At 38.3% G+C, this 19,789-nt stretch overlaps 1 protein-coding gene across 1 annotated transcript in view; it reads right to left on the reverse strand.

Annotated features, from left to right (window-relative positions):
- Nucleotides 1-19,789, reverse strand: part of glis2b (GLIS family zinc finger 2b) — a 42,041-nt gene that overhangs the window by 10,468 nt on the left and 11,784 nt on the right. The window lies entirely within an intron of this gene.

Consider the following 19,789-nt stretch of genomic DNA (forward strand, 5'->3'; position numbering starts at 1 on the left):
TTGTATAAAATATAGTAAATTCATTTCATTTAAATAATTTATTTATTTATTTTTACATTTTGACCGACATGCTAAGAGCACCAGAGGTTTAAATTGTAATATTTCATCATTTTACTGTACTTTTGATCAAATAAATGCAGCCTTGGTGAACATAAGAAACTACTCTAGTGTACTAAATTGCATACTCCGCGTAGTGCACGTACTATATACTGTAGTGCAGAAATAGTGAGTAGTATACAGCTGTATAAACACAAACACACACAAGCGTCCTGAATTTCACCAGAGACATTCATATTTTGCAAGAAAGTTTTGTCCCTCTTGTCTCTCTAAACACCACAAACACACATTCAGCCCCTCTAAAAAACCATCCCCGATCTCCTCACACAATTACTTCCCCTCATTCCCCCCACCTCAAACTGTCCTCACAAAGCACACTGGCAATTACACCCATTACTGCTTCCACATTCCTCCCGTCTCCATGTGAAATACAACATTCACAAAGCTCCACCTTTAACCACAGTTTCACATCTCTTTTTGTCTGACATATATAACATGCGTCCAGTCATGCTGAATGGCTCTTTGAGAGGGTTTAGCTTGTGCCAACATGAGGAAGGTCAGCGAGGTCAAGGCAGCGGGTGACCGAGTTCAACAACCCAGTCGACAGGACCAATAATCAGCAGATAACCGCACACACAGAGCAGCATTATCAACCAGATCTGTGTCTTCCGCCCCACAAACACACTCGCGCTACATCTTCTGACCCCGAACTGCGTCCTGAAATGATCTGTGTCCTCGGAAATGTTCTCAAACGCTCCATTTTTTTTTGGTCTTTGATTGCATGCCAAAGAAACAGACAGGCAACAACTTGCTTAGGAAAAAAAGAAAACCCTGATTGGTCACAAGAATAAACAGGTTGCGTCACGGCAGGAGTTAATGTGCAATCTGTAGTATCTCCAGCCGTCTGGTGTTTTTTGCAAGCGTCCTGAAGCGGAGAGGTTACCCGTGCGGCGCTATCTCAGACTGGGGTGCGGTTAGAGATGTGATATGTGTGGCATGTTAAGGGTTTAGTTAATGATTTTCACATAATTGTGTCTCAATACAGCGGTTAAAAACTCACTCTGTGTAGCTCGACTCTATTATGTACTCAGAGCTTCCAGACAGAATCTAAAAACAGCATTCACAAACACATATTTCTGAATGAATCGGAACATTTAACAAGAAAAAACGTGTTGGGTTGATCCCGTAGGATTTTAAGTGTCAGTGTTTTTCAGATGGTTGAACAATTAAAGGCATTGTGGACATTTAAGGTTATGGATTTAAGGTTATGAAGGTGAACACTAATTTATTACTAAATAACATGCACTGATGAATTGTGAACAACAGAACCAGAAATGTAATACAAATGTATAATTTTAATTTCCAGTGAACTCAAAGACCTTGATCAGCAGTTTGATTAAAGCTGGACCAGCAGAAGAAGGGAAGACCTTCTGGTCTGGAAATTGTATGTATGTTCAAGTGATTTTGGTCAGTACGATATAAACATTTTGGCAAATTCAACGTCCTTCTCTCAGTTTCACTTCTAGATAAAGAACGGATGCTTTTTGCGCAAACCTGTTGCTAAATGAGTATATTCTGACATCGCCATTCTTCAGTACACTAAAATGTGCCTAAAAACATCATACAGGGATAACACTCACAATGAAAACTAATGTTCAATACCAACTACAGTAGCTTCCGCCATGATTCCTGAGCTCCCACATGGTTCGGTCAGAAGTTTCCAAAACAAAAGAGCTCCTCACACTGGATCCGACTCCATGTGTAAACCATTACTAGTCCATGCCTAAGGCCAGCTGCAATAAATCATCTCTTCCTTATTTTAATTATCCCCCCAAACCGTCCACGTCCGACCCCCCTCACAATGGTACGATCCAACCGTTTAAGAGAAGATTCTTGATGAGGAGGGGGAAGTGGTTTGGTTTTTCTGCTGAAAGGTACCAGGTGATAAATGGCTCGGAGGAATTAGACGGGTCGGGGTTGTATACTTTTTCACAGGCTACAGATTTATAGTGCTTTATCATACAGCTTCATAAACACCTAACAACATAAGTTCTTCATGCCTGGATCAGCCACATCCCATCTGAGGTTAAAGATCAGCCGGTTCGCTACACAAATGCAATCTTTTGTATAAGAAGGGGTGATAAAAGCATTTCATCTGGCATATTTGGCTTTTTGAGTTAACAAACAGTACTTCCCCCAAATGTGGTCCCAACTAGTTTATCAGAGTCTGGACAAATTGGCTTAACATTCAGTGCAGCACAAGTTCATTATATGTTTGTTGTTTATGTATTTACAGTATTCTTCAACTGCAAAAAAAATAATAATTACAATAAGACCCATTTATGTTTTTATTTTTGGTAGTTATACGTTACTACATGTACTTACTATAGTAACAACAGTAAATTATGCATAATTAAAAGTAACTGACCCTAACCTAACCCTAACTCTGTAGTAAGTACATATAGTTTATTAATATTACTCAGTACTTATTTGAGTAAGTACAATGTAACTATGTCATTGAAAATAAAAGTGTACGCGTATTTGTTTGTACACTTTTGTAAAAATAAGATGAATTTACTTTTACTAGCAGATTTTTTCCATTTGTTTTATACTTGTTTATAATTGAAGCAAGTGAAGAAAAACATAATAGAATGCAAATATTTTATTGAAAAATAGGACAACAATATTTGTTAAGAATTGGATTTTTTTGCAGTTTGAGGCATGAATTGAAGTTTGTCCATTTTTAAATGGTTTTGAAAGATGTCTCTTATGCTCACCAAGACTGCATTTATTTGATCAAAAATACAGTAATAAATCAAACAAAACAGTAGCATATAACAGTAACTGTGATGTATAAGATATTACTGTTTTCTATGTGAATATATTGTAAAATGTCATTTATTTCTGTGATCAAAGCTGAAATTTCATCATTATTACTCCAGTGTCACATGATCCTTCAGAAATCATTCTAATATGATGATTTGATGCTCAAGAAACATTTTTCCAAACAGTGTTGAAAGAACAGCAATCTTTTGTAACATTAATGTCTTTGCTGTCACTCCTGACCATTTCAATGCATTTCTCTTGTTGCAGAGTTCACTTTAAGTGTCATATAAAACTATATCCAAGAAAATAATGATTACAGAGGCTGTATTTGCCTTGATAATAATTTATTGGCTGAACAAGACATCTAGCATTTAAAGAATTATCTAATTTAAATGGGAAAAACAAATAGTTTGTTAAAGCATCGTGTCGCCTTGACTTTGTTTCTCTTACAGTGCACATGTGCTGACTGGAGAAGGTAAATATTAGCCTTAGATGCTAAGCTATATCTTTCAAGCTTTATACATTGCAGGTTTTGTTATGTCTATATCATATATAAACACTGCATTTCTTTGTTCACCTCAGAAAACCTCCGAACTAACTCAAGAGTCGCAGGGAAACGGCTGGGTTAACTTTGGCCGAGGAGGTTCAGTGGTGAGACGGAGCCAAGCGGTAGCGCTTGAATGTGAAGTTTTGGGAGGCTCTGCCCCATGCAGACTTCCCCACCCCACCGTGGGCTTGGCAGGGCTTTAAAAGGCAGCATTGTCTGTGTCCTGCCACCCCCTCGTTCCTCTCCCCTGCAGAGTAAACACTGAAGGAGAGCGTTTGGAGCGGGACGCTGGGTTCCACATGGTGCGGCGCTGAATGAAATGTTTGTACCTCCGATGTGACCCCGGTGGCCACAGGCCTCGCGACCGGACCCCTTCGCCCCCCTACAGAAGTCACCAAATCTGCCATTTCCTGGGTAGGGGTGATGTTGGCAACGAACGGGGTCAGGATAAGGCAGGGTCAACGAGAGGGTATGGGTTTCACCAGCTCTCTGAGGTCAAACCTCTAATTAACCCAAGATTTCAGCCCGCCACAGGTCACGGCGCGCTCAGAGGGATCTGTTTCTGCTTTCGGGTCAGGTTGACTGGACATTTTTGAGAGTTAAGCACACTACAACTACATTACCAGTGGGAAGTTTTTCATCAGAAGCTGTAATTGTGAATATAGTGTTCAGCTCAGTGTTGTTGTTAACTACAACTACAAAAAAAAAATGCGATAAAGCTGGAATAAAATATAAATATTAAACGGAAAACAAAAACTAGAAATTTTGGCTTGGCAACTAGTGAAACTTAAATATAAATAAAATCTATATTGAAATATTTAAATAAAAATGAATGAAAATGACAAATATTAGAAGGAAAAACTTAAGAAAATTTGAAATGTTTCCTTTGCAACAAACTGAAATAAACAGGTTTAAGTGTACTAAGATTACTAAAAACAAAAACAAAAATCATAAATTAAAGCTAAGTAGAAATGGCAAAAGCACATCATAAAATGATCTAAAATTAAATTGAATACAAAATGTAAAAAAAGCTAATTCAACATAATAAAAACTGTAACAGTATATAAATAGTACTAAAATATCACTGGTTTAGCTTGTAAAGTTTTTTTATATAGCGATGAAGGTAGAGGTCTGCAATCCCACGGGACACAACGCAACAGAGTGCGGCGCGGGACAAGTTTTGGATGTGGGAGGGAAGAAAGATACTGATATTTGCGCAGGAATTGGGAGAAAGAAATGACTAGTAAATATAATTATCTAATAATAACAGCACGCAGAAGTCTGTAAATGGAGATCTAAAGCATCGTGTGTGTGTGGAAATTGGAAAAAATAGCCTACAGACACTGGAACGAGACAGAATCTGAACCGGACTGGGACTGAAAAATCAGCGTGGACCTCTTCCTAAGGCTTTTGTGGCCGGGAATGGTGCAAAACGTGAAAGTTTCGGTTGGAAGCGGGTTCAAATCTAACATATTTTTGGTGAAAGCGGGCGGGATCTTGTGGGAGCGTATTGAAAAATCCATCCCGCACTGACCTCTACGATGAGGTTATAGGCCTACGTGACCAAACTACATTTCCCATCATTCTCTGCGGCAATACGGATTGAATAATAAAGCACCAATTGTGCATTAAAAATACACACATTGCTCTTAGTTTTGTTGCATTAGTGCTAAAAATCTTTCAAAAAATATTAAATTGGCAAGCAAGTTCATTTTTTTTCCAACCAAAACGCACATCGTGTTGTAACTGCAATTAAGTATTCATAAGTATGAATTTCCCAGGAGGCCTTGCGCCTGGCTGATAGCTGTACTCATTGGTGAATGGCGGCTGGTGTGCGATTGTGTGTTTTAAGAGCCAGCTGTTGGGTGTGAGTGTGAAACGCATGTGTTTTTGAGCGCCAGTTCCTTTGTACGGAACTGTGGGTGTAATTCTATATCCCCAGCGCTCTGGCCCTGGGAGGTCGTCCGCAAGAGAGCTCTTTTACCCCGACAAACACACACAAACCAGACATCGGCTCAAATCCCAACATCCAAAAACCTTGAATGAGGTTTCTAATATCACAAAAACATGTAAAAACTTGTTTGAGCTACATTTTCTCATCACTGTCACAACAATACGCAACAAAAAACGGCCTTGCAGGTGGCCAAGGACCCCGGTTCACCCTCCCTCATGTATATAGTACATAAAGATAGCATTGGTTTTAATGCATTTGCGATATTAATGCATCTTCAATTCTTTAATTTTTGTGACCCAAGAGTTACGGCTAGGGTCACTCCTTTAAGACACATAAACTTAACACATATCAACTTAATATGGCATACAGAATAGTCTAAACTATTTTAAAGAGCATTTATATATTTTTTAAAAACCGCTCTGAAATTCCCAGCAACTGAATCATTGTGCGTGTAATTTGGTAGAGAAGTGTTTGGATTTGATCTGTATTCATAAGGCTACCCACACACTAATTCCATGTCTGCATTGGCATTAGTACCGCTGCATTTTGGCTGGAGTTAATGAGCATGTGGCCAGCTGGTTGAAATGTTGGTTGTTAAGCGCAGGCGGTCAGCTGGTCGTGTTTTTTAGTCATCTGGATGTGTCCGCAATCATGAGTTCCCCATGAGTGTTCATGAGAGACCACCTGCAGGTGATGAAACCTGCTGAAATTCAACACCACTGCTAAAAAAATGCTCTTCGTTAGAAGTTTTCTTTTTCTCAAAGATGTCCCGCACCTGAAGGGCTGTGTCTGGACCTGCTAGATGGTCTGGCTTGAGGGTTTAATGTGACCACTAACAGGGCTCCAACAAACCCCTGAAGATGCAGGAAAAATATTTGTGGGTTGATGGATCACTCCACATCTGTGAGGCATTTTTAAAGTTGCCTTTTTCTTTGCAGATTTTTAGGGCTGGGCAACGATTAATCACATCCAAAATAAAAGTTTGTGTTTACATAACATATATGTGTGTGTACTGTGTATTATTATTTTGTATATATAAATACACACACATGCAAGTATATATTTAAGAAATATTTGCATATATATACTGTTTATATATTCATATATAATTTATATTATATATATAAATATTTTCTTAAATATGTACATGCATGTGTCTATTTATATTAACAAAATAATAATGCACAGTACACACATGTATTTTGGAAAAACAAACTTTTATTTTGGATTTGATTAATCGTTGCCCAGGACTAGTTATGATACATATAATTAATTATTTAACAATAAATGTCTATGCTCTGAGGGTACGTTTACACTACAATGATGTCCTAAAACTTTTCGTGTAGAGAGGACAACGTTGTCAAAACGATCCCCGTTCACACGGATCCGCGAGAACGACTAAAAACGCTGTATTATCATGCCAGGCCAGTAGATGGCGATGTCACTTTGTAAGGAAACAACGCTCCCATAGACTGAACACGTAATACACATGCGCATAACGTCACCTTTTTCACAAATTTGCCTTTTTGTAGATTTCATGGAGACATAACTGTACCGATTTGAAAAAAACGTGCACTTTGAAACCCGTTTTCCAACACACAAATCTGAATGACCTATAATGAAACAAAAAGAGCCAGTGAACAGCCTTATACAGCCAAAAAGGTGTTAGCTGCGGAGAACCCCTTGAGGAACATTTACTTGTATCGCTTTAACCATATTCGTCTCTCTCCATTCCTGACCTTCCCTGAGGCAGACTGACCCCACCTCTCCTGACGCACACACACCCAAACCATAGTATGCGTCGGTCCACCCCTCCTCCCCATGGCTCGCACACATAACACAGAGTCCCGAAGCTGAGAGATTTTTTCCTGCCGCCCCTCCACCTTCAGCCAGCCGCCTTCTCAGACAGGAAAACCTCAGTTTCCACTCCGCCTCCACAGGGCCCCTCTCTCTCTCTCTCTCTCTCTCTCTCCATCTCCCTCCTTAGATTTTCTTCTCCCACCCCTGCTGTTTTCCCATCATCTCTCTCCCACCCTGAAAGTGTTCTTCTCCTTACAGTTCACAGGGTGCACAAACGGATGGCCCCTTTTCTCTCCCCACCTCCTTATTTTTACAAAACACTCCAATCGATCTGTTTTCCTCAAAGGAGCTCCTGCCAGTGCAGAGCTGTGTGCCCCGTTTCAAGTGTCTTCCTGTAAAAAAAAAAAAGGGCTTTTGAGAAACGTACACGACGTTATGTAATAACCCAAAACTGAGAGGGAGGGAGAAACCGATAATGGATGAAGGAAGGAAAAATGGTGAGGAGAGAGCCACATAAATCCTGGAAGGATCTGAGGCGAGCGTCAGCGGGGAAGGCTGCCAGGCAGCGAAAGTGGGCCGACTTCTAAAAAAGTGTGAGAGTAAGGGAAAAAAGGAGGAGAAGAGGAGAGATAAAAGATGCAAAACACAGCGCAATGCTCTGTTCCTAAACCTAGTGAGCTTGCTGTCTATTAACTACATATGCATGGGCTTATGACTTGTCAACATCACTATGCTTCCGACAACTCTTTCAGCCTTTATTTAAAAAACATTTCCTCTGAAAGTTTGAGTTAGAATAGTTTGCAAGAGCGCGATCGTAAACACAATGAAGACAACCTCTGTAGTCACAGTTAGACACTTTACTGATGTATTTGATGTCATAGAATAAAACGTCAAAATATCTTGAGCTTTTGTTCACCACAGACCTTATTTCAGGCATTTACCCAAAAACTCATTAACTGATTGGAACCATACATGCTAAAATAAAATGCTAACCCGTTTCCAAGTTTTGGCCTACAAAAATACATCATCCCTGCAGCCCTCTGTAGATTAATGTTAGCATGCAGCTAAGTAACCAGCAGTAGCCTACTCTAAAAGAAATAAAACAAGACCAGCTTTAACCAAGCTAACTTAGTTTTCTGCTATCTCAACATGGCTAGTCTGTTGTTCAGCTGTTTTAACTGGTCTCTCAGCCTGACCAGCTGACAAGTTACCAGTTTGTGTAGATGAAACTAGCCTGGTGGCTAGCTTAGACCGACAAAACCACTTTAGCAAATTAAAGTTGCTTTCTTGTAGCGGCTGCTCAAATACTGGGTAAAGTTAGTCAGATTGCTGTAAGAATGTACTCTTTACCTTGCATATGTGTCTTTCACAGGATAGATGAGGAGCAACTGAATGTGGCGATCTTGAGATTGTGCGAGATACTGAAAGATAATGCCAACTTTACACAGCAGCTTCACAGCCACACAAAATACCACTCTTAGTATGAAGCACACAAAATATTTGATAGTGAGTTTCCATTAGCTTATTTGTAACACAATACCGTGATAATCATTTAAAAATGAAAATACTGCGTACAATTATTGGGTAAAAATAAAATACATTCAGTATTGAATTAACTAAGTGTATTTAGTCTATATATAGAGCTTGTAGCAACGCATTCTGAGATTGCCAAAGATGCATGCAATGCTGCCCTAAAATTAGCTCAAAATGAGTCATCTTATAAGACAACATAATAGTTTTGCTTATATCCTTCCCATTGGTAGCATGCATATGATGCCTTAAAAAGCTGTATAGTTAGGGAGCTCACTAGGTTTTGGAGCGGAGAGAAGCAGGCGAGGTGAAGGACTGCAACAGGAAGCTTCTTGCCAGCCTATTGATGGCTCACGGCCAGAAATCTCAGACATTAAGGAATTCCTCACAGAGGGTTGGGAAGGAGGGAGTGAAAAACAGAGAGAACTGCGTGTAGGAAGGGAGCACGACCTGGGAAAGACCCAAAAGGACCAAAAAAGAAGCGATTAAACACCGCTTATGCCAACCAAATTATCTCCTAAACGCACTGTGATGTTGTTATGGTGTCGACAGACAATGAAAAGTATGAAGATTTATAAAGTAAATTGATTTAACATCATAACAATTCTCTCAGCTTCTGTGTCTATCATCACTCACTGAAAACAGATGGAATATTCAGTTGAGTCATTTTGATTAAATGTTTACTAGGCCAAAAATTAACAATGAAACGTATGAACTGTTCATAATACGATCCAAAACATGCGTTTATAAAATAGAGGGCCGATATTCATTTCATGCCGACTTTCAAATCCTCATGACGTGCTGTTTGTAATCCATACTTCAAAATTTGCCCATATTTCCCGGTCAACCGGATATGTAAATGAGACAAAATGTAGGGCAGAGCTTTTATTTATTCTTCAGGAATTGATTGGATTGTGGAAAAGTGGGCGTGGCATACCAGACAAGTCAGGTGTTCATAGGGGAAGGGTTAAAAAAGTAAGAGGGATTTGTGACATTATCCGAAAAGTTTTAGAGGCGGAGCAAGTTGTTATATTTTGAAAAGATTATGAATAGTATATAATCATGAATAGTATGGCCATTTTTAGTTCTTGTTTTTTTTTTATGAACTGCCATTGCTTTGAAAAGGATATTTGTAAACATTCTAAATTCTCCTTTTGCATTCCACAGAAAAATAACAGTAAAAGAAAACAGAATCTTCAAGAGGGTGTAAAGACAGTCAGTTTTGATTTAATGTTGCTCTCCTGATGTGTGTTTGTTTATTCCCCAGCAGACTAAACGTCACTGGAGGACTCGAGGCGTGTGAGGAGCAGGGGCAGTTTTGACGGTTTTACACGCTGCATTTATCGTTCCCGCAGTAAACACAGGCGAGGGTGGGATTATGAAACACAAGCTGACCTGACTTGACTCGGGGGTCTGAGCTCAGGGGTGGAGGAAGGGTCACGCTCAGGGGTTTTGTGTCTGTCACAAGATATAACAGCTCTGCTACATGCTGTTCTGTATTACTGCCTGTCCTATCATTTCCCCCCGTCTGGAACAGTCACACTTCGTCTCCTAAGCTCATGTTTCAAACCAGCTTTAAACATCATAGTAATTCTTGAATCAATTACTCCACATGGAGTTTCATTGTAAACATTTTGCTATCAAGTATATAAGATATATACAGGCGAGGTTTAATGTTTTGTACGTATTTGAATCAGTATTTGGATTTAGGACATATGTTTGTGGAGCGTCTGACGTGTTTTTAGGGCGTTGTTCCATACATTTTTGAGAGGGCATGTATAGCTTTAAGGAAACAGGAGGTATTGTGGGACGACGTGGGGTTTAGATCTTTGGATTTGGCAAAAGAAGCGTAAGTGCCTTCCAAGCAGCAGGGAACTTTTATATTAGACTCTCATAGCCGAGTTCTGACTTTAAAGTCACCATGAAATCAAAACTGACAGTTCTGTTTTTTTTTGTTTTGTTTTTTTATGGAATATTGCAGTAGTTATTATAAATGATTTATCAGTACACATCATTGTTGTTGTTTTTTTGCCCACAATCGTTAATCAAAATAACTTCCCCTCCCTCTATGCAGCTCATCTCTTCTCTGATGATGTTTACTGGTGTGAGGGCGGGGCAAACTGTCACTCACATGAGATCCACCAATAGTAAACCACAACCATCCAATCAATTCCCAATGGACAAAATCAAGCCCCGCCCTATATTTGTTCTTGTGCGTGAAGCCATTTCACTCATATGTACGCTTTAATAGGGAAGAGAAGATTATCACAACTTCTGACTTTAACATTGTCCGCATATATGTGTGTTTGTGCGTGTGCATTGGACTATTAAGTTTTTTTTTTACATGTCTAATTTTACATTAATGAAATAATTAAAATTTAGCAAATTTTTTGCATTTTTGTGTAATTTTTTTGTGAAAAATAGGTAAAAAAAAAAAAAAAAAGTCCTTTACCCAAAATAACTTAAGAAGCAACATTGCATAAGATGTGTTTGTATCTTGAATGAAATAAAAAAAATACATGTTTTACAATCCACATAGTCTTAATATCCAGCATTTTTGCATATGTTAACTGAAAAACAGACCAAAAGACTACTTAAAAAACGTGTACTGCAGTGTATGATTAAAAAATCTGTTGCAATTTATTACAAAAAAAGTCAGTTCATTGGGCAGCTATTTTATTTGTAGGTAATAGCCATACAAATACAAGTAAAACTTGAGAAAGACTGTAACTCTTCAAATCACACTAAACAAGTGGAGTAGATCCACACACCGTTATTGAATCCATTCTCTTTTTTTATTAATAAAACAGACATCTTCAACTATTTGATCAACACGTGTTGACCTTATTGATGAAGACCGATATGACAATCCGAGTAAACAAACTAAAGCATGTGGCTTTTTAAATGAAATGCTTGATTGCTACATCCGTCATTTTGAGCGTTACGATTTCTCCCATTCGTTTCCTACAAATGCTCCCCCTTTTACTGCCTCTGATTTCTATTTTCTTCTTATTTAAAGTGGGTTGTGTAGTGAAGGAGGGGATTTCCCTTAAACTTATATGATGTCACCTAAGGTTAATGAAAATAATGGGATAAAAGGAAGTAGAGAAGAAATACATCATTTCTAAAACAACCTTGCATGATGAATCTGGAATCATTCAGTTTTTTTCTGAATGGCCGACTGCTCGAATTTTCTTTGTTTAGATCTTATCCTAATTCACAATAGCTCTTTAAATATCACCACTTTCAATTAACATGGCACTGTTATGTCATTTGTTATGACCAGCGTACGAAATGGCACTTATCCCTCGACTATAAAGCTCGTGGCAGAGGACCACACAATTAATGCGACTTGGCAAGAGAGAGAGAGATATGAGATTTCATCAGAGGCAAGCTGTGCAAATGCAAAATACATTTTTGTAGCTCACAACACCATTGCCTTACAATGCAGCACATAAACCTGATAATAGCGCTGTTTGAACTGAAATCACAGAGCCAGGAGTGGAAGCCAAGGTTAATACTGAACAAACAGCAAAGGATCAGTGAAACAAAAAGGAAGATGAGTGATTAGGTATTTACAGATGAATCACTTTTTGGCAACTGATAGCCGAATCAATGCTGAATATGTCGATAAACATCCACAAACTAAAGCATCATTTGCAGTTTTTTCGTTTTTTACATTACCATTTTACATTACATACAGTGTACGGCTTGAATTTGGTATAAAAGCAATCCATCTTTACTTAAAGCATATATAATGCATTATAAAAGTATTTTTAATGCTTTAATTATGCCTTATGTAATGCATTGTATGATCTCGTGAATAATTGTAACCAGAGTTATAATACATTATAATATTATACCTTTAGAAATAATAATGCATTAAAACACATGACAAACAACCAATTTCAGATGCAACAAGGAATCTGCAAATATACTGCATTTTAACTTTGGTTACAATTATTTTTTATGAAAAGATACAATGCATTATAACGTACATTATGAATAATAAGTTTAGGTGTTACCATATCGTCCATGCATTCGCTATTGATTGATGTTATTGATTTGCCTTATAATTTGCTTTATTGTTGAACTGATTTTGCTCCATAACTAATGAGCTTTGCAACACACACACTGTTATTGAAATAAACTGAGTCAATGAGAAACTAAACTGAGCTGAATAATGAATAACACATTTTCTTTTTAGAGCTGATTGACAGTTGAAATTGTATTAGTTTAATTTACATTTATGCATTTGGCAGATGCTTTTATCTAAAGTGACTTACATTGCATTCAAGGTTCACATTTACATTTGATCAGTTCTTGTTTTCCCTGCATCGAACCCAAGACCTTGGCGTTGTAAGCGCTATGTTCTACTGTTGTGCTCAACATTAATATTGCACTACATAAATAAATGTGTCTTGACTCGATAATGAATGATTAGTAACGTTGAATTCTCCCGGTCACATTTAGTGTAATGCATATTTCATAGCTGTTTATCTCTGAAAAAATTGTCTTCGAAGAGCAGCTCTTTCAATCTTCGTGTCTCTTGCAGACTAGAGTTGCTCTGTTCATGAAAATGTTTGCTGTAATATCCAAAGGGACAAATATTTTATTTTCAACAAAAAAAAAAAAAAATTATATTCATGATATGTTTTATTATACGGTAGTGGCCAAAAGTGATGTCTGGAGGGGATAATTGTTTTAATTACCCTATAAGTTAAATTAAACCATCAAAATATGAGGAAAATATTTTCTATTTTTTAATATTTTAAATATTATGAGATAAAACCAAAACACTAAACTTAGTTAAGATATTTATCTGAAAAATTTCTATCTTTTTTTTTATTTGGCAAGAATGGCAGACTTGCCATTTATTTATTTATTTAAAAGCTCAAAGGAGATAGCATTAATTGACATAACCAGTTATTTATATTTCATTGGTTTTCTCTTGTTTTTGCATGTGTTCATAATTTCTTTGTCTAACAGCCTGGCCAAAAATAATGTCTGCATAACTTATATTGGCAAGTTTAATTTAAAAATTTTATTTAGATTTTTTTAATTTTGTTATGTGCATTTGTTGTTTTATTATTATTATTTTTCATTTAAATTGTTTTAATACATTTTTATTTCATTTTTATTTTTTGTTTCAGTTTATCTAGTTCTGTCAAATCAATTAATCGCAGCTAAAATAAAAGTTTGTGTGTGTGTGTATATATATATATAGGGAATGGAATCGAACTTGGGTTTCGACTGTGAGAAAAGTCTCTACTTTCTCTCTCCGCTTATGTAACAAACCAAAAACATCTATCAGAGAAATGGGGTTGCTTAACGTCAAAGTTGTTAAGCCGACCAATCTCAGGCAATTTGTCTAAATAGGCATTGGCCAGCCTTTGACTTGTTTTTTTTCCCCAACTCTGCATCATTTCGGTGTCTCTTTCTCCCTCTCCTCCTTTCCCCTCTCCCTCCCCTCCCTCAATCCGTTTTGATTCCTGCCGCCTCCAGCCACAAACAGTGATGCAATCCGCAGACTCCTGCGTGCAATAACAGGGCCTGGAGAGTGCTAGCAGGGCAGGGCGGTCTGCATTTCTCTCGCCGTCTGAAACGAATAAAAAGTGCATTGGGAAGAGAGCACCAAAGAGTAGGAAAAAGAAAAGCAGGGGTCTGGAATGGTGAGAGCCAGACAGAAATGAGACAGCTCATATTAAGAGTTCATTGTTTGATTGTGGTTAGTATTTCTTTGCTAATTTGTGCTTTTAGGATAGAAGTAGATGTTTTTTAGCATTCAAGCATGAGGGTGGCATATTGTTTGCTTTTCTTCAAAGGTTGAGGAGCTTGACTTACTCTTAAAGTCCCCCTGTAGTCAATAATTGTATCCCTTAAAACTCATCTTTGATCACCAAAATGACATATTTAAATGTTTTTTCCTTAAAATTCTTCATGTCTTAAAATAGTTTGAATGTAACTCTACAGCCTCACCTCATTTAGTATACGCGGTTCTATGAATATGCAAATGAAACCCGCCTCCACTCACTCACTCCAGCTCAGAGATCCATTCGTTGACGATCACACATTGATCTGATTGGTTACAAGGTAGTTTGTGACGTCAGAAACACCAGCGATTTCAAATCGTGTTTTTGAGACTGTCTTTGGTTCACTGCAGTTTTAAGGAGAAAATACTCAGCAATGGTGTTGACTTATGAATTTGGACATGGTTTGTCTTAAAAACACCACATGGACATATAAACAACATAAAAAACTTGATTTTCTCCTTAATAGAAAAGAATGTAATCTCAGAGAAGTGGAACACACAATATGGTAAACAAGACAAGATCTATCCCTGACTACAACGTTCTCTAGAAAATATATATCCTAGTCTGCAGTTAGCTTTACTTTACTATGGGATAGTTAACTCTAAAATGACATTTGACTATTTACTCACCCTGGTATTCTTCTAATGCCATATGCCCTTCTTTCTGTCATGGACTACAAAAGGAGAATTATTTAAAAACGTCCCGCTTGCGCTCATCCATATAATGGCAGTGAATAGTGCCTAGCATTAAGCTTGTTAAAAAAAGATGCAAAAGTTAGTATCACAGAATGATCCCATCCCATTTCTTTAAATTACACAAAAAAACAACAAAAAAAGTAAAATATTATAGCATATAGATAAATAATACAAAAATAGAAAAAATAGTCCAACTGAAATCAAACCTTTAAAGTGCATGTAAACTTTAAATTATAAGAATTCCCAAAAGAATTCCCTAAAATCTGGCTGTTTGAGGGAAAAATGCATATTTTTTTCAAGACAGAAATGTGTCAGTATGCTTGCCGGCTCCATGCAGTTGAGGCAGAACCCATTCTCTCCATTTTTCTATTCTACATTTCTGCAGTGAACTGCTGAACTTCTAAAAACAGCTTGCGAACGGCCTTTGACTGCACAGACCCCATCTCTCCACTCACTGGTGAACTCTAACAGACCTCAGCGTAGATGGAGAGTGTGATTACGGTCAGTTTATGGTGTTGTTTGTGCATATTTCTGTTGATTGTTCCTCAGATCCGCCCCTTGACTCGACCTAGCCCGCTCGGCCCTGCTGAGACAGACCTCCCCTGGAGGCGGCGGAGGGAAAAAGCATTCGAGGTCAGCGCAGGAATGCTGGGGGATTGGCACCTGGCTAAGTCCTGGAAGCATACACACACACTCTCACTTTTTCCACTCTCTGCTGAGACTCCACGTGGAGCCTACCTACGAAAACACAGCATTCCTCTGCGTGCAATCAAACAATATTCTAAAGTCACCACACAGCCTGTGAAGACATGCAATAGTCAAATGAATAGGTCAGTGAGTGCATGAAAACTTGAGAGCTGTTAAAGGTATAGTTCAACCAACAATTAAAATTATGTCATTATTTCCTCACCATCATGTCGTTCTAAACCCATGTTCCTTGCTTTCTTTTGCAGAAAACAAAAGAAGATAATTTGAAGAACGTTTTGGCTGCTTTAATCCATACAATTCATGTCAACTGAGTCCAGGGGCTGGAATCACTAAAATCTGATTAAGAAAGAAATTTAAAGAGCATTACATTCTAAACAGTTCGTAAGAATGTTCCAATTCTTGGAAAATATTTTCTTAACGTGCCCCTATTATGCCTTTTCAGATATTACCTTTCAAGTAATGAGTAATACAGCTGTTTGTGAATGTAAAAGCTCTGCAAAATTTCAAAGATCAAAGTGCAGATAAATTGAGTTGTTGTCTCCTAAAAGAAAGATCCGATTCTGAACTGCCTGAAACGAGTCGTCAGTAATTGCATTCTTACTTCCTACTTCATGAACCTACTTAGGTTTGTAAAAAAAATTATAATTGGTAACATAAATTTGCAATTATTCATTGACTGCCCGTGAACAACGTCTACTTTGACTCTTAAACACTGTAGTTGTAACTGAGACTGGAAGAGTTTGGTTCGTGTTGTTATCCTGTTGAGAAGATGCATATTTTTCTGCATTGTGAAAGCAAATCCACTTTGATCAACTTCCACAGGATGAGGACTCAAGCTTGAATCGTTTCTGACATGTGCTGCAAGCAGTAGACCAATCACAACAGACTGAGCCATCTGACCAATCAGAGCAGAGTAGACCAATCAGAGCAGAGTAGACCGATCACAACAGACTGAAACATCTGACCAATCATAGCAGAGTAGACCGATCACAACAGACTGAGTGAGGCCATCTGACCAATCACAGCAGAGTAGACCAATCACAACAGACTGGGCAATCTGACCAATCAGAGCAGAGTAGACCAATCACAACAGACTGGGTCATCTGACCAATCGGAGCAGAGTAGACCAATCACAACAGACTGGGCAATCTGACCAATCAGAGCAGAGTAGACCAATCACAACAGACTGGGCAATCTGACCAATCAGAGCAGAGTAGACCAATCACAACAAACTGGGTCATCTGACAAATCATAGCAGAGTAGACCAATCACAACAGACTGAGTAATCTGACCAATCAGAGCAGAGTAGACCAATCACAACAGACTGGGTCATCTGACCAATCAGAGCAGAGTAGACCAATCACAACAGATTGAGCAATCCGACCAATCAGAGCAGAGTAGACCAATCACAACAAACTGGGTCATCTGACCAATCAGAGCAGAGTAGACCAATCACAACAGACTGGGTCATCTGACCAATCAGAGCAGAGTAGACCAATCACAACAGACTGGGCAATCTGACCAATCAGAGCAGAGTAGACCAATCCAAACAAACTGGGTCATCTGACCAATCAGAGCAGAGTAGACCAATCACAACAGACTGGGTCATCTGACCAATCAGAGCAGAGTAGACCAATCACAACAGACTGGACCATCTGACCAATCAGAGCAGAGGAGACCAATCACAACAGACTGGACCATCTGACCAATCAGAGCAGAGGAGACCAATCACAACAGACTGAAAGAAAACCATACTGGTTTGGAATGACATGAGGGTGGGTATATGATGACAGGATTTTCATTTTTGAGTGAACTAACCTTTACCTAACTTTAAATACACATGAGATTGTCCAGAAACTCAAGATGTTTGAGGTCTGTTTGAGAATGTCCCGTCTAGAAAAGCAAAACCGTGCCTCAACACTTTGGGTGGGGTGGCAAATGTCTGGGCGTAGAGCGAGGGTCTGGCGTTCCCTTCCAGCTCACAGCGTTAACAGACTCCGAGCCGCAGATTTACGGGAGCTGACGAGCGCATGGAAACTCGGCACGTTGGGCAACGACCTTCTGCCATATTTCAGTTCTCTGCAGCGACGCCGAGAGCGAATGTCATGACAAGCGTGAGCTTAGCCACTCGAGGGGCTCTTGCTTTTATAAGAGGAATAAAAAATACAGCAGGAAGGCTGCACTTTGAATTCGGGCCAACACTGGGCGCAGTGGATATACTTCAAACTTCAGGAGGTGCCGTCTCAGACTCGCACTCATTTCCTCAATCCGAATATTATAGGAGGCTTAAAAAAAAAAAGACTAAAAAGCCCATGTACTCACTGCAAAAAATAAAAATTCTAAATCTTGTTTTTCAGTAAAATATCTAAACATTCTTAAATCAAGATACATTTACTAGAAAAGCAAAAAATTTGCCCAGTTTCACAGACAAGGTTAAGCTAGTCCCAGACTAAAATGCATGTTGGAGCTGTTTTAACTGCAAGCAACTTGCAATGATATCTCTTAAAATATGTCTGCCATTGTTTTGTCTCAAGATTCACAGCAGTAATGTTTTTTTTCTAAGGCATGTTTATAAAAGCCACTTGAATGTCCTATTTGAACTAAAGCCTAATTCTGGCTTAATCTAAGCCCTGTCTGTGAAACCAGGCCATTGAGTCTTGTTTTCTGAAAAAAAGAAAAGACAAGATCAAAATTAAGTGACTTTATGCTTAAAACAAGTACAAATATCTGCCAATGGGGTCAGAAAAATAATATTGATTTAATTAAGTAAATTTTTCTGCCCCCAATGGCAGATATTTTCTTTCCTGTTTTAAACATAAACTCACTTAATTTTGATACATTTTTCAGAAAACAAGACTTACCTCAAGTCATTTTCATCTTGATTTAAGAGTGATATCATTTACATATTTGTACTGGAAAACAAGTCAGAAATAATTTTTGCAGTGTGGCATAGGCACAGGAAGCAGTAAAGCCGAAATCAAGCGTAATTTGATAGATGTGACTCTTAGCCGCTCGGCCTCAAGGGACGTCAGTGGTGTCAGGATCCCGGCGGTGCACATGATAGAGTATTGTGGTCATTTTTTTATTTGGCCAGGATTCCTCCGGCATGTTGATGGACACCTGTGTGCCGGGCTGGAGGCGACGGGAAGGTTTCTGGGAACGAGGAGCTGTTCAGGAGTGAGAGGCTGGGCGGGTGTTCAGATCTCGAAACCAAAACACACTGCGGTGGAAAGAAAACAGGAAGATGAAGGAACTCAGAACAAAACAATGTAATTAGATGACAAATTAAAGTGATGTTAAGTCATGCTGGTGGTTGTTTAACCCAGAAACATTTCATCCGCCGAACCTCTTTGACCTAAAATATTGACTTAATAGCACCTTCTGAGATTTAAGGGTAATATTTGAATAATTTAATAATACATTTGCATATTCATGGTTTTCTGATGTAGGTTAATGGTAACATGATATGCAAATAAGCATTGTTTTTATAGGGTAAAATGTGAGCTTAAATGAATATTATATATATTATATATATTTAGTATACGCAGTTCTATGAATATGCAAATAAGGCCCGCCTCCACCACTCACTCCAGCTCAGAGATCCACTCGTTGACGATCACACATTGATCTGATTGGTTACAAGGTAGTTTGTGACGTCAGAAACACCAGCGATTTCAAACCGTGTTTTTGAGACTGTCTTTGGTTCACTGCAGTTTTAAGGAGAAAAAATAAAAACACATTTGCTTTTTTCATTCAGAAATCATGCGATTAATTATTTTATTTTATTGACAGCTTTAGTTTTTTAACAGAAATAAAATAAAACAAATCTAGTATTGTGGAAAAAATAAAAATATAGTTG

The sequence above is a fragment of the Leuciscus leuciscus genome (genome assembly GCF_965113295.1).
Source record: "Leuciscus leuciscus genome assembly, chromosome: 1".
Taxonomy (NCBI): Eukaryota; Metazoa; Chordata; class Actinopteri; order Cypriniformes; family Leuciscidae; genus Leuciscus; species Leuciscus leuciscus.